Source organism: Falco peregrinus, chromosome 8 (genome assembly GCF_023634155.1).
Source record: "Falco peregrinus isolate bFalPer1 chromosome 8, bFalPer1.pri, whole genome shotgun sequence".
Classification (NCBI taxonomy): Eukaryota; Metazoa; Chordata; class Aves; order Falconiformes; family Falconidae; genus Falco; species Falco peregrinus.
Window position 1 is genome coordinate 40045508 of NC_073728.1, and position 16605 is coordinate 40062112.

General features: G+C 40.9%; 1 long non-coding RNA gene across 1 annotated transcript in view; it reads left to right on the forward strand.

The window, feature by feature from the left end:
* The window catches only part of LOC114013544 (uncharacterized), a 135742-nt gene that overhangs the window by 103970 nt on the left and 15167 nt on the right, over positions 1 to 16605 (forward strand). Inside the window, exon 20 of the long non-coding RNA XR_008748485.1 lies at positions 14869 to 15018. This is a non-coding gene — a long non-coding RNA (uncharacterized LOC114013544). The remainder of the gene's footprint in view (positions 1 to 14868; positions 15019 to 16605) is intronic.

The following is a 16605-nucleotide window of genomic DNA, read 5'->3' on the forward strand; positions in this document are numbered from 1 at the left end:
AAATAGTGTTTCGGTTATTTGTCTGGGCTGTTTCCGGACTTCAGCAGCTCCAGTTTGGATGCCTGACACTGAGAAGTCCTGGACAAAGCCCGCAGTGTGTGCGGATCAACTGCCTGCATTGTGAAAAGTCCTTCTGCACACGCAGAGCGGTCCTAGGGATCAGGAATGTGCCGTGTTAGCCGTGAATGCATTGGCCATCAGTCCTGTGAATGGAGGATGGATGTGTCTGGGGGGGAATACTGGAGCCCTAAACACACGACAACTTTCAAAAAAGGCATCTTTCCTGACTGCCAGTATTGTTAAAGAATGAAATTACTCTTAAAAAAAAAAAATAGCGTGAGTCCGTTGGCGCTTCCACTGTTTTTTTCTGCCTCTGCATCTGACTCATGCCATGAGCAAAGGACTTCATCCTTTCTAGCTCCCTTCTATGCCATCAGCTTTCTGGAGATGATCTGGGAACCAGGATGGGAAAACTTGACCCCACACCACCCTTTTCTTCCAGTCTACCCACCCTGCTGCAGCATTTGCTCGTCTTGTACTCTCTCCTGTGTTACCAGAAAGAGTATGTTCTCCAGGGTTTCATATCCTCTGAGGGACTGCTAGGCTAAAAAGTGACTAAAATGGCTCTTTCTATCTCAGACAGTCTTCCCTGAATCTGCTTTCTGGCTGAGGGTGAGGTTGTCAAAGGTCACTAGCCACTTCAGCGTGCAGAGAGATCGATATCTGCCGAAGCCAGTGCCTAGATTTGCCTCTGCTCCCTTGCCCATGCTGTATTTCATGGTGAGGAGCCAAGAAACATTTCTCCTCCATTTCAAGGAGAAGGGGGGTGGGGGGGTGGTAAAAAAAAAATAAAAGAAAGGAAAAAAAAAGTCTTGTCTCCATACTTACTCCCACCAGGAGGGCATTTTGCTTGGCCTCTGCTCTGCTTTTGGTTATAAATTTGCATGGCATGTTGTTTGCTTTGGCTGCTGTGGTGGTGGGGCAGTTACTGGCACAGTGGCACCGTGGTCGGCTCCTTTGCCAGAGGATGGGTTGGGGCAGGTCCTCCTGGCGGCATGTGGAATGGAGATGCTCAGTTTCTGGCAGGCTTCAGAAGGTGAAGTGCTCTCCTCGAGGATTTGCAGTGTTGGGATGTCGAGGGCTGCCTTTTGGGCCCAAATGGCACTGTTTCAGGGCGGGAGCATGCTGGTGGCAGGAGCGGGGCTCAGCGCTGAGCCTGCGAAAAAGCATCACTCTGTGGTGCAACCTCACGTTGGCAGGGAGATGAAGTGTGTGGACTAATAAGTCTTTTCCACTTTAATTTCTACTCTAAAATGACTCTTTGTTACTGTTCTCAGACTTGGCGCCAACCGTCGCTTACACCACACACCAGATCTTTCTTTCTCTTCTGCCCTTAGCTTCGCAGAGAAGCCTTTAAAGCAAACAAACACAAAACTGTGAGAAACTGAGGGAAGATATGGACTGGCCCACTCGTTAGTGCTGGAATGTGGAAACTATGAAGACATATTTTTTTATTACCAATGCTGGAAAGCGCAGTCACTGAGTGGGCTGGAATACAATTTATACTACATGCAGTAGTTAAAAAAACTGCAAAAATGGGTGTAACCCTGGGCTGTGGTACAACTGGCCTTTCAGCCCCCACTTGAGATTTGTCCATCCCAGGGGAAAACTGTGGTTTGGAATGAGAGCACACATTTAATTTTACTCAGAGAACTTATTGGAGTTGGCACTTCAAGAAAGAATCTGAAGTATATTTTTTGTCATGATTAGTGGCCCCCTCACCACTACGTTTGATTATGTTGGAAGCGGAAAAGTTAAATTCTTATGAAATGATGATTTACAATCTGTGATTATCCAGGTAGGGTGCGTGGATTGCGCCAGCTTGGTCATGGGACTCCAATCTCATCCTAGTTCATTGCTGTGAGAAAATAAAACTAAAATGTAAAAAAGCTGAAAACACATCCTCTGATTGCTCAGGGAATTTTCTTAGTCATACGTTATCTGTCCTAGTAGTTTCAGTTATTTTGTCTCCACTAAAACCCAAAGCAAAACAGTGCTCTGACACTTTCCCCTTGATTTTGGATCTGTAGCAGCCAAATTTATTTTTATCTCGTGTCATCTTTTCCCCTATGGTTATGCAAATCCTCAGGATAGGGGGCAAGGGGAAGAGCTAATTCTAAAGCAAGTAAATTCCAGTGGAAGGTTTCTTCCGTCGCTCTGAGCAGGACTATCCTGGGTGCTGTGGTAGAGATGTGGCTACTTCCAAATAGCGCAGGGGTAGGTGCCAAGTGGGGAAGCTGAATATTTTCCTTGTAGACACATAACTTTGCCCACAGGACTGGAGTCTCTTGCCTTAATGCTCTGCTAAGCTTCTCTGGAAGTACAAAGCTGGTTCTTAGGAAACACATGTTAGGGAAATGTATCTCTAGACAACCAGCTGCCGAATAAACCTTTTGCATGGAAAGGGTCTGGTGGTGGGTGAAGTGTGGGGCTCATGAGAAATATCTTGGAGAAAATATGGGGCATCAGCGCTGCATTTCTTCTCCCAGCCAGCTTTTGCTGCTTTGATTAACACTTGCAATATTTTGTTACACTTTTATTTTCTTCTTCTTTCTCATATTTCATTTTTTCCCTGGCTGGGAAATGATTTTGAAATAGTGAATTCTATTTTCGTTTAAATTTATCTAGTTTCTTTCCCCCTCTCCACTAATACAGAAACTTTTCCTTAAACCTATGCTTAAGTCTAATGTACAGTCGTAGATACTCAATGGATTTCCAGGCTAAAAATCCAGCAGGAATAATAGTGGGATCTGCTCTGTGAGCAAACACGAGTGTGCCAGTGTGTGTGGCAGGGTGTAAGACCTGTAGCTACAGGCTGCTTTTTATGTTTTACAAAAACCATTGAAGATAATCAGAATATATGGCACGTGTAACAGCTTCCTACCAGCGCCACGCTTTTATTCAGTGTGCTGGTGCTGGGTTATTCGATGCAATTTGTGGTCAATGTCTGGAATCACATTCAGCTCCTGTTTGCTCTTCCTTTGAGTACCATTGTAGTGCTCGTTACTGCAACGAATTAACCATAGTCAGTAATCTTCTGTGGGACCTAAAGTTTCTGTATCCAGCCAAACATATGAGCTTCTCGTTGCATGATATGTCAAGAGGCTGTAAACGCATCTTTAAATGCTGCTTAATCTGGGATGAGTTTAAATATCCATTTGGGCTTTTCTCTGTTTTGGGAATGGAGGGATGAGGATGTGAATATTTATGAAAGTAAAGTCGTTTAGGTGCAAGGTCCCAGGTTTGGAAAACTCAACCCATAAAATACGTGCAGTAAGGATGTTTGTGGTTGTATAAGATAACAAAATTCACAAGTCATTTGGATTAATCTCTCAAGTTACTACAGGGGCATATTGTCTTCACATTCATGTAGCCTGATTAAGTTGTGTATGAATTTATGTCCCAGTCTTGCAACCTAATAAACCAACACAGTTTAAAATGCCTGACAAGGGCTATAGGGTTTGGAGCATAAATTCTGTCCCCTCCTTTTGTGAGGCACCACACAAATGCCTGACCCTCCTTGGAAAGAGCCGGGTACGTCCCATGTCAGTCTGCAAATGAACTACACATCTGAATGCCAAAATGAGTAGAATAAATCATTTGCTTCAAATATGCGTTCGAATGCTCTCAACCTAGGCGCTCTTTTTCAAATGTTCAGTTCATGTGTGAATTCTCTGGAAGTAAAGTTTTTGTTCAAACATTTGGACTCCTTGTGATCTGGCTAGAAATTAGAGCACATCAAGCCTCATACATAATCAGAAAATGCCATGTGAAAACGAGGACTGCTGGGAGCAGCATCTTTGTTAAATTCCAGCTAGACCAAACTTGTTCTTTGCTGCTTGAGCACTGAGCTCACTGGTCTTATGACTATGTGTGCAGTCTGAATTGATTTCTGAGCCCAGCTAAGGGAAAGAGTTAAGCCTGTTCTCCCTTTCTAGTTGGCAGAAAGTTTGCAGTTTAAAATTACATACTGACTCTGGTGTAGAGACACAAGAAATTATAGAGCAGACACTGTCCAGGACAACGTATAATTTAAAATGTACTAAAGAATGTATACCACATGGCAAAGTAAGTGAAGTGCTTCTTCAAATATAAGTGTTTTGCATAGAAAGGCTGTAATTATCCACTCCTAGGGAAATGTTTGCATTCATTCTAAATCAATATTTACTATTCATCTCTTGTGTTCAACAAAACAAGGATTTAACATTTTTTTGTTTTAATGAGGTACTAAGACTACAATAATACTACAATGTAATTGTCTTGATACAAAATATTGCTAAATTGTGTTGCTATTTCAGGATCGAATAGTTTTTAAAAGGAGGGGGTATCCCTATTTGTGAAATGTTACTGCAGTAGCACACGATTCAAACTCAGCCAAGCAGGGAGACTCACCAGTTTCAAAGAGACGTTAAGCCGTCTCTCTGTTAAGGCCCTTAACTAGGATCATTCGGGTGAGTCCTCTGTCTTCCCCCTGAAAGTAGAAACCTCTTTATAATGATTCCTTTTCAGCTGGCATCACAACAACAACAACAACAACGATGCGAATTATTTTCCTGGTTTTAAAAGGTTGCTTTTCACTTCCCACCACCCCCCCCCCCCCAGCATCTTTCAGCTAGGCAGCAGAAGCTGAGAGCGGGCGGTAATTGGGCTGCAACCGTCTCCACATGCCGTTCAAACCTGTTGATGCAAATGGAGTTGCCTGAACTTGGTCCCCCTGGAAAAACTGGGGGAAAGGGGTCAGGTTTGTAGGGTATTACAGGAGCTCTGTCCTTTGTCTTTTTCAAGGAACTAATCTACCTTTAAAAAGTTTGATATGATGCTCGGGAAGGATGTAGCAGAGGAAAAAGTCCTATAATCACTGAGGGAGGATCAGTCCTTCCTGCAGCAAGATCTCGGTGGAAGGAGAGCATCTGAGAATGGTCAGGGTCATCGTGGGGAATGGCACATTCACTCACAGGCTGTGCCACTGCTATATCGTGGTTAGGAGGATGTCCTTGCATCAAGCATCCTTCTGTTGGATTTACCTGGCATGTCTTAAAAGGTATTACTCAAACTCCTCTAACTTCAAAAAAACCCAGCCCCAACAAATATGCATTTTTGGCACTGATGTGGCTCCATGTGAATCAAATCAGATAACTGGAAACACTTTAGTTGGAAAATCCTTTAAAATCCTTTTTTTTTCTTTTTTCTTTTTTTTAATGTCTACTTTTTATTCTTACATGCTGCCCACCATATTCCAGGCTCTGGCCCACCCTTCCCAACACTAAATGCCTCGGCTTCTGCTGCTAAAATCCACAGTACAAGCGTAGGCTTTTGAGTGAATTTCAGTCTCGTACTCAAGCAGATAGCCCTGTATTTTTTCCTCTGAGTCTGAAGTAATTCTTGTTCTCCTAGAAAAATCATGCACATAAATAGGGTGAATAGCCCTGAGAGAAGAGCGGTCTCTTTCCCTAGCAAATATTATTGTAACTGGTGTTTTAATTCTCCAGATATCACTCTCAGTGTACGGGGTAACAAAAGGCTGTATAGTGCCTAATCATTCAGCAGTGATCCAGGAAAAAAGCAGAAGGTTAAGAGCAAGTTCCTAAAGTCTGTAAAATCAATGGGACACTAGAAAGGGAACTGAAGTGTACCAGAAGGGACCGCTTGAGGGTCATTAAAAAAAGCAGAAACTGTTTATGAACAGAGCTTTTACCCGAAGAACTGGAGGGGGCCAGCAAAACCATTCTGCCGCACTCCAGTTAAATGTCTAATAGTGGAGACATTTTCTACACAGCCCATAAAGGATAATGAGGATGGCTCTGATAGCTTTCAAGAAAGTTGTTGTCAGTGTTCACAAAAACATGATCTGAGCGTGCTCTTTCAGAACATACAGCCCATGGTGATTGTATGTAGACAGTGCAAGGGAAGACAGTAACCCAAGAGTGCGCGTTTCACCCCTGTAATATGCCTTATCTATTATGCATGAAGAAAATTACATCAACCTAACAACACGACGCAAACAGTGGCAGCAACGAAGCTTAGTGCTACACCTACCAGTTTGGTATCTCGCCTTGCGGTGATGTGGGGTGTGCGGAGAGGTGGCAACGTTGGATGATGTTACATACAACAGACTAGATGCATGTCTCTCCAGAATAAATGAGAAATAAGGTTTTGAGCTGAAGCTTATTGAAATCAATCACCGTCAGCAAAGTTTGGATTAGAACCTAATAGCTTTCTGCTCAGTCTCTGCGCTGGGAAAGCAACCCGCTGAAAGCCTGAAACATGGCAGTGGGAATTGGGATGTTTGCTCTCCTCCTATCTCTGACCCTGATCCTCTGTGCGATTTTGGGTGAGTCACAGTAAAGCTGTGACTGTTTTTCCCAAAGAGTAAAATTAGTACAATCAAACTTGCATATCTTACTGGTGTACTCTAAAAAGGATTTGTAAAAAAAAAAAAAAATAAAAAAAATTGAGATGCTAATGGTATGGTGTTTTAGAAGTTCAGGGTGTTATTTGTCATCTTAAAAATAGGGAGCTGCTCTGTTTTTAGACTGCAGAGCAGTTCTGTTGGGGGAAGAATATCAGAAACTTTTCTAGTAAAAATTAGCTTGGAGTTTTTTGTACTTCAGAGGAAACAAACCTTTTTTTCTAGAAACATTTACAGGGATGAACCGAATATGAGTCAGTCTAACAGTGGTAAAGGCAAATTGTGAAACTTTTGTGTCATTGCTCTGTGATTCCAGCTATCTTCAATTAATCAAAAAAAATGCAGGAAATTCAGGTGGAAGGAATGCATGGAAATTGAAGTCAAAGAGAAGTATTTGTTGTGGCCTTGGCAAAGTGAGTTTTCTAAGATGAAGTAGCTTTTAAGCAATTGGCATCTGCTGTGTGCAATTACGAGTGACACGCAGCCCCAGACAGAGGGCTCCGGCAGCCAGTGGCCGTCTGGATTTTGGTCTTTACCAAGGGTACGCTCTGTCCTGGGTTTCACCTGGCCGGCGAGACAGCCCCATGTTGCACTGTCAACCTTGAGTCATTGGTGGGGAAAGCCGTGAGCCAGTTCCACTGAATCTGTCAGGCCCAAAGCTTCCTGCAGTCACTGGAAAGATCATTACTGAAGATGTTGACCTCTGGATTGATGCATCACCCCCAGTTTTACAAAATGAGGTACGTTACTTGGATAAAATCCACTTTTGAGCTGTAAGTGACTTGATATGCACCAGTCACTGTTGGGACATATGGCTTGGGGGCCTTAGCATCTGAAATTACACATAGAAAATCAGCTCTTAAAGGGAGAATTTTCTCAACAGGCTTCCATATTTTTTGTAAAAAAAGCAAATAAATTTTCATTAGAAGAGATGAGGTATCAGACCCAACCACAGAGACTAATTCTCTGAAGTAATCTACTTTTAAAACTGAAACTATAGTTTGTGAAATTCAAAGAATCAAAAGTCAAAACCAACTGCCAGTTTCTGTCTACTCTGTATCTAAAAATGGGTCAACCTCATTTAGTCTATTTAAAAAAATGTGTATCCATACTGCTTGTATGCCAAGTTCAGCATGATGGAAATGAAAATGGTTGAGGTATAAACCCTTGGAAAACAGGGTTTATAATGGAAACAGTAATTGACTCTTAACTACCGTATCAAAAATACAATACTATAATACAAAGCCTAGCTCTTGGGATCCCAGCTCTGCTTCTAACCTCAGGTTGGCAGACAAACACCTTACCACAAAGCTAACTAATGTTTATAGGTTTGGGGTTTTTATTGTTAGTTTTTTGGGGTTTTTTCTTTGCAAAAGGAGCATGGCAAGTGAAGAAGATTTATAGGAGCAAAGCAGAGTTGGCCAACAGTTCAAAAGTTCTCTCTTGCACTTTTTTTTAAATTTATTTTTCCCAATCACTCGTTTCTTTCAACTCATAAGACCAAAAGAAGATGCCATACTTCTCTGGATGAATGCTCTATTTTGGCTGATGATTTTATTCATGAAGTTTGAATCCTAATCTAGCCTTCACCTCAGCTTTACAAATAGCTTGGCTGTTCCTTCAAAGGTCAGAAAATTGGTGATCCTGAATGGATAAGACAAAAAAGACCAATATCTTTACAGCTGTTGACTTTTCCCTTCTCTGCATGACTGTAACAGAGAGGAAAGGCAAAGCAGTTCTGGGAACAGAGCAAAGCAAATCTTCCATTGATCTCATTAAAGATGCTTACCAAAGCCTTTGCCAGGTCTGAGGCAGGCTGCTACTTTTGCTGCTAATTACAGTTGTCATGAAATCTTGCCATTTTGGGTTATGTGGAAAGTACCTGTCCTACTTGAAATTCTCATTAAAGGTTGTGAAATGGGGAAGATCAGGAAATTTATCAGGAGAAGTAGAGCTCAGCCATGGTTGATAGACCCATGCATGGACATGTGAAATAAACTTGAATACTATGAGATCTGCATGCATTACCAAAAAAAAAAAAAAAAAAAAAAAAAAGAGAGAGAAATTCTACTAAGGTTGCTGAGCTTGCGGTACTTTAAAAAAATTCTTACTACTTTATGCATCTGTAGTTTATCAGGTTCATATTTTCATAGGCAATGAAGAAAAGCAGAAGACACAGCAGGAACATTTTCTGTCCATAAGCGGTTTTAGTTCAGCTACAGATTAAAGAAGGAATTGTAATTGCATTGCTTTTCCCTAGGTATTGAAGGTGATATATAACCATAAGCTCTGATTTTTATCTCAGTGAAATGCACCTTCTGCCGGCATCACTTGCTGCCCTCAGCCCACTGCAATACCTGTAGTAGCGATTGCAACTCTACCAGCTGGCTGCACAGGCTGAGCAGCTCAAAGCTCTGTCGATGACCACTATTAGTGCATATATGTATATTTGAAATTGAGAAAATAGGTCATGTGTATTATGATAGTATAATTTACCTATTCTTAGGCAAGTTTCCCAGTAACATCGCTTTTGGTTTTTTTTACCTTTAACTTCTGAACGCCTTTCGTTGCAGACTATCCTGTTGATGTAAAGAGGATCTGGGGCCTAACAGAGAAAATTGTTGTTAAAGCTTTTTTTTTCCTGGAATGGAGAAAATTTACCTTTACTGGCATCCATGTCTTTACTCAACAACTCCATTTGAAAATGATTGGGAAATTGCCAGTGCAAATACCAAATAAAGACTCCAAGAACTGGCCCTTTATGATGAGTGATTTATGATTTATACTTTAAACTATATAAGTTTTGCATTTCTATTTGGATTTTGAAAAACAAGCCATGAAAAAGCAACAATAGCTTAGTAAAATGTATACAGTTGTGGAATGCTAGCACAGTTTTTGGCAAAGGATCAAATAATGATAAGGCTTGACTCTATAGGGATATTAACATTTTTAAAGCAATCAATGTGGAATAAATCTGCAAATGTATATTTAAATTATAAAAAAACCCAGCATGAATATGCATTTTGTAGCTAACTGCTCCTTGTTGTTTTGGGCACTTGATCTGCTCTAGTACAATTTTTAAGGAGGAAAAACCTGATTGGAGCACAAGCTACATTTCAAGTCCTATTTTAGGTGGTTTGCAGTCATGGATTTCCCTATTTTTCTTATCATTTTTCTTTGATCTTCTTTTTTAAGAGTGTTATCCAACTCAGCTTGGCACGGTTCAAGTGCACAACGGCAACCTTTTCCATGACCCAAAAGTCAGGGCCACTCTGTAGGTTGGCAGTTTGCAAATAAAACATATCCTTAATGAAGTGTGGAAGCTCCTGTTCTTTTCCTTCCTCAGGAGACGTGCCTTAATCTCTGGCTCAGAGCCTTGTCAAATGCTGCAGTAAAGAACTGGCAAGCTCAATGCTGCTAATGGATTGAAATCTCCACCAGGTTGTTCATTTCTTGAGTTTTTTTTTTTTTTTTTCTTTCTTCTATCTTTTTTTTTTTCTTCTTCCCCTAAATACTGCAGCAACTAAAGCATTGCTCCACTCCTCAGTCTTCTGTAATGATTGGTTAGGGACTCAGTGACAACTCTACAGTACACGTAAGAGAAATGTAAATTATGCCACTAAAATGTACCAAGGATTTGGTTGCTTATGTAGGTCAATTATTAATGGAAAAAATAAGATAAAACCAGGGGCTGTTCTGTGTATTTGAAGTTATTCCCGAAGATATAAAAGTGCGGTATTTATGCTTATAACTTGTGACAGGTTCTCTAAGTCATAGGCATTTTGTCTCTTCTGTAGTAGAAGCTGAAAATTATCAGATTTATTTATTTATTTGTTTTTTCCCAGAAGGTAACCATAAGCCAAAGAATCACATTTGAATAGCTCAAAAACACTAAAATGCAGTACTGGAAATTATGACAGTCGCTTGTGGTTTTTTTTTCAGGTTATAATTGACTAATATTGAGATAAGGGTAGCTCTCACTAGTTCTGGCATAAATTGAAAAAAACCCTGCATTTTTTTTCAAAATTTAGTACGTGGGTATGCTATGCAATTTCATGTTACCTTTTCGGGGTTTCATGCAGCTGAAGAAAATAACTTGTCAGAATTTAACTCTTTACAAAGGAATTTGGAGAGGGGTCTGGATGACCCAGTCAGGTTGCAAAAAGGCTATGAACATTTGCGGTGTGGTTTTAAATAACCTGTATTGCAACCTGTTGTTGTCCCGAGCTTGCAAACTTTTACATCAGGAGGGAAAAAAAAAAAAAGGAAAAAAGGAGAAGAAAGGAAAAAAAAGGATTATTCAATCACTTGTGCTAGGGGCAGGAATTTGTAGTGTTCCTTTAGTCACTGTTAACCTGGTTCTGTCAATGTCAATAACTCCGTGACATCCTGGGAGGAGGAAAAACTGTGGGCTGATGGGTAGAAAAAGCAGTTTGGTGCTAAAATGTGATCAAATAATATATGTGAGTTAGCGCTCTGCGTTCTGAGTCACTGTGCTGGAGAGCTACTGGTATGGGTGTGCTCCTTTGAGAGAGAAGGACTCCTTGGGAGAAAGTAGGTTAGCCCTCAGTCCTGCTGGCGGATGGAGGAGAATGAAAAGGGATGTTTTCGTACTCCTGCCCTTTTAGATCCACGCTGTAGCACATTACTGGAGGGACCTTGATGCAGTTTATCTACCGAGCAGATGGGAAGTCAGGATCTTTCAGCAATGCTTTTGGCAGATCAAAATGACTGCACGCTGCATCCGAGCTGATGTTTTCCATAGAGTTTCCGTGCATCTATGGGAACTACTGAAATACTGGAATAACTATTCTTCTTAAAATATTTCCATCATCAAGGAATTGATATGACCTGCAATGACCTCATGTCCCATTATTTCTGCCCCTTAAAGGATTTCATTAAGGGAAGTGTGTGAACAGAGTCCAGCCATGCACCATTGCACATAGATGGTCTAGAACCTCTGCAGCACCTCAGCAGCTGCCTGTGCTGCAGGTTACGTAAAAATACTTCTGAGTTGCTTTGCAATCTGTAAAAACCTGTTAGGCTGAGGAAGGGAAATAGAAAATAATGTAGGAATTGACCAAGCTGTGAAGTTATGTCAGTTCAGTGATTTTTTGGGGCGGGGGGAGGGGGGAAGAAAGAAAAAAGTAATGTTTGACTGTCTTTTCTGAGAAGACTGAATTTTTATATTAAAGACTTGTGTTTCTGGAATTACTTGCAAGAAGAGTGAAAGGACACCGGAGTCCCAGGGAGGAAAAGCAAGCTTGTGGAGGAGCTCAGAGGATGCAGAGGAGCTGAAGCTCAGAGGCAGGAATGGTGGGAGCTGTCTGGAGTGGGAGGGCATGAGTGCAGGGATTAAAACCTGTTTGTTAAAGTTTTGCAAGAACGGACTAAAAAAATTAAATCTAATGTGAAGTGAGAGGAAAGGATTTTGCTGGAATCTGGCTGCCTTGTCTTGCTGCTGGATTTTGGATGAGTGATTTTGGACCTCAAAGCGCAATCTGTGGACTGTGTTCCGGGGAAGGGTATCGACATGGAGTTTTTCTCCTCTGTCTGCACAGACCTTGATTAGTCGTAAGGGCCCAAAGTGACAAAGACACATGCTAATGTAAGGCCTCCAGTTGTAAATCAATATTTGAAATAAATGGTTTTAACTGTTCATTATGGAAACTTCATTCTGAGAATAATTATAAGTCTAAAAGTGAAAGTGAGATTTAAGTTCTGTGTTGATCTGCAGAGATTTGGCAAGCAGCATACATACTTAATCAGTCACACTGTAGCTTCTGTGCTTAAGATGGAGCTTGCAGCTTGTTTGTTCTGAGAAGTACAGTATATTCATTCATCATGTTTATTCAAATTGGGGCAACTGAGGAGCAATAACAACCTGATTCTGCAAAATTATCTCCAGTGGTTTAGAGAACGTACCTGCCAATGTGAGAATCAGTAAATCTGATGATGGCATCTTTACAAAGAGTTCAGCAGCCCCGTTTTATCCTGTGTAAACCAACAGTTTGCAGCACAAGCTCCCACGACTACCTTGTCCACAACAGCCAGCATTTGCAACTCCTCTTTATCTCGTTAAACTTCTGTTATGTTTATGTCGCTAAATGTGAACTTTCATTGAAATTGGGGCTGTATGCAAGATACACTAGAAAGCACTGTGCTAATCGCTGCTAAATTATTTCAGACGTTACTTTTTTTGTCTTGAGGGAAAGCAAAGTATTATTATTACCACTGCTTTTGCAGAGCAATACATTTGCTTGATGACTTAGAGCTACATACCTCTGTCTTTCTTACTGAATTTCTTTACCTTTTATTAAGGTACTTTACCTTTTAGAACGTATGGTTACCAATTGAGTAGCACATACACTGGCTGTAGGAATAGTTATTGTTTTTCTCTGTTCTTATATAGGTCCCATTACCAGTTTCTCCTGTACTTCCTCCTCCTCAGAATTAAAAAACCTAGAAATAACAATAACAATCTTGCTCTTTCTCTCCCTTCCAAGTAGGTAGGAGAAAATTGCTTGATTAGATTATAGGGTCTGTATATGTGTGTAAAGAATTTCTTGTGGGAAATCTATATTAGAGCCAAAACGTTTAATGGTAATTAATGTTCCCACGTTTAATAACAAAAGAATTAATAGTGAGCAGCCACTTACCATAAAGTGTTTCCTTGACATTTCTTACTAAAAATAAAAATTCTGAGCACGCAGCATAGATTTTGGGAAAGAAGAAAAAGAAAGAATAGGTAAAGAAAACATCTCACTGTAATTTAAACCATTATTTTTCTGACAGCTTTTTATCTCCTGTCTGTAAGAAATAAACATATTAAATTTTTTATTAAAATACTTAGGCTTTGTGAGAATATTTTTTCCCAGTGCAATAATAAATATTTATTCCTGCCAGAAACAAAGAAGTTTGTCTATGAGGCTTTTATTGATGCTTGGCCAAAGGTATGAGTTTCTTAACCTGATAAATACAGCTCTTACACACTTGCTTTCTCTTCTTCAGTAGAAATTTTGACATAGAAGTAACATTCTTATAGAGACCAGGTCATCCACTGGTATCGATCATCTGCCTTCCTGTCGTCTGAGGCACTGACACCTTTTGGTTATAGTTTATGAAGGATGAAGTGCACTATATCACTTAAAGAATAGCTCCAAAACACAGAGTCAAACCACAGCCACAGTAAATTTCCAAATAAATAACAAAGGCTTACAGCAAGTTCTTCAGACATACGGGCTGGACACTGGATGTGGCCAGAGAAGGAGTTTAACATGACCTAGTGAGCTCTTGCAAAATCCTCCTTCTGTTGCCTCTGCTATGCCTATCCCCTGTTGTGTTCAGTTGGCATTGCTTTAAATATCACCTCCTACCCGTCAGCATGGCGGGGGCAGCGTGTCTGGATGAAATGGTAGGAGACTGGTGTTAGGCACTCAGATCAGAAAGGGGATTGCATCCATTTGGGAAAAAGATCTTGGCCAAAGTGTCCAGTACAGAGTGAAATTCCATCCTTTTGAAGAAAAAAAAAAGTGCATAAAAGAAAAATACTGTCAGATGTCCATGTACTATTAACACAGAATAATTTATACTGAATTCTGCTCTTACTGTTTTGGTAGATCTGTATGTGCTCTGCCTATGATCTGGATGTGGCTAGGGTTTCTGTGTCTGTGCTTCTGGCAAATGTGGTCAATATTTAACCCAGACTGTATTTTTGTGCTTACCATCTGCTTAATTCTGAATGTCAGATCCACAACTGGCCTGCTAGTTATTTCTATTCAGCTATTTTGAACTCGGCTCAGTGCAGCAGATAGGGAAGGATGTACTGGTTATGTGAAAATGTCAGCTGAGCTGAATCTCCTCCCAAAAGCTAAATCCAAATCTTTCTTTATGAAAATAAGACAAGGGGATGGTTCTCCTACATTTTTCTTGCATTGTTTTCTCCTACCGTGTGCTTTCTTGGCTTCATTGCAATTAGGAAGAAAAAGGAAATACAATAGTAAAGGCTCAGCCTGTAAGAGTTCTCAGTCTGGCTGGAATACGAAGTCAATGGGCACACCACACTAAACCCTTACTAAGTAACTTTCAGTAAGACTTTATGTTTTCAGCTGTGGAAAAACTTTGATATGTGACTCTTGCTGGGAAATGTTTAGCTAAAGGGTGCTATTAGATCTCAGTCCTGACCATACCACCCTTCCAGCCTTTCTTACACGGTCGGGCTACACAGATGCTTGTTGGAACATGTCTGGAGTGTCTAATAAGAAGAAAACTGGGAATGTTTTTAATGACTCATTGCAACTTAGAAATCTGGATGTAGTGAAGGAATACTGGGAAAATGGCTTACAGTTATTTCTTGTAAAAGAAATTACTTAACGCTCTGTTATTTGTACACTTCACAGGTCTGATTCAGTCTTGCAGTTTTGATGTCTCAAGCAAATGTCAGCACCTTTACCGACAAACACATCGACAAGTGGATTAGATAAGCACGTGGGCTGGAGAAGGCATCTGCTTCTGGTCTTCTAATGTACGTCAAGGACCTGTGTCTGGAGGTAGGAGAATGCTGCAGGATGGGAGGGAGACCCCCCAAAGGGTATTTCTTTGATGCCTGTGTCTTCGGTCATATTGGAAGGCAAATGTAACGATCTAGCCTTTAACTCGCGGGGGTTTACCAGTCTCTTGAGGCAGCAGTTCTTTGCAATATGGGTACCTTACCATAGAGGTTAGAAGTGTTTTGTGGCTCCAGAACTTCCTCTGGATCAAACACATGGCCAGTTTATGTTGTGGGGAGTTGGGGAAAAGGTACAGGAAGCAGGGCTTGCTTTGGTGTGATCTGACTTGTAAGCTACAGTGCGTTTGCAAAGCGTGGCCCCCAACGTTGAGGTCGAGGAGTGCTGCAGTAGGATTAGAAAGAGGTTTTCCATTAGTCTCATTGGGTGGCAAGCATGAGTGGAGCCTTTGAAAAGGGTGCTGCATGTGCTCCCTCTTACTAAAAGGTAGCTCTGCCTGCCAGACCACTGTTGGGAGAGCATAGGTGATGTCTCCCTGCTTCCAGCACCTGAACACCCTTTGGGCAGGTTTTTTGTTTCCTCATTCTCATGCAATCCTTCTTAGAAGCAAGTCAAGTGAAATATGCAGTGTAGGTGAATAAAGCTGTATTACACAGAGTCTGCATGCTGCCCAGAAGCAGTTATCCAAACCCTACCTGTCAGAAATCAAAATGTTAAGGAATGTATGATTGTAAACCATTTATTGTTTATGAATTCACAGTCCTCTTGGATGTCCCTGGGTGCTGGATTTTGCTTATGGATCTCTGAACTAGCTGAAGGAAATGTAAAATCAAATGTAGAGAGACAGCTCCCTCTTGAATACATATCTACAGAGGCTCAGGAACACTTGTTATGCTAGCAAGCGTGTGGAATAAATTGCGCTCAAGAAATTTGCTCTAGATCCACCTATTTTGGACAATGGGCTTTGTGTGCAAAGTTAAAGCCCCTCCTCGGGGAGCTGCTGTCACCATGGTGCAGACAGGTGGATCTGGAGATGCACGGTCTTGCAGAGTGGCAGAGGACCAGCAGATCAATATTTAATGTGAAGGCTGCTGCAGCCCCTCACATGCATAATTTATTCCTGCTTTTGGGTACAGATGGACCTGAATCAAGCCGTGCATCCAGACTACAGGGGTATTAGAAGCAGGTCCAAGTATTGCAGATTGTCCTCACCTTCAAAATGGGGGCAATTCAAAAGCCAGCATTCAACCATTTCCCTCCCCTCTCCTTTGCACGACACAGAAAGAAAGGCTTCGGGGAGGTCTTTGAAATTTGTGTCAAATTACACTGACTTTCTCTCATTGAGGGCACATAACACTGTTTGTATTTCAGAACAGAATTAGGGCCCTAGAAAGAATTAAGCATTTCTGAGTTTAATTAAGTGCACTAACAACGTATGAGCAAAGTCAGTCTCGTAAAACAGAACTTTATTGTACAAATTGACAAAAAATAAAAGCCCTTTGGGATTAAATAAAAATTAAAAAAAAAATATCTGAAAAACACATTATGGTGAGTAACCTAGCCACCTTAGCTCATTTCAGTGAGTGAATATCTCTGCTTGAGATTTTTTTTTCCCCCTGACAAATGATT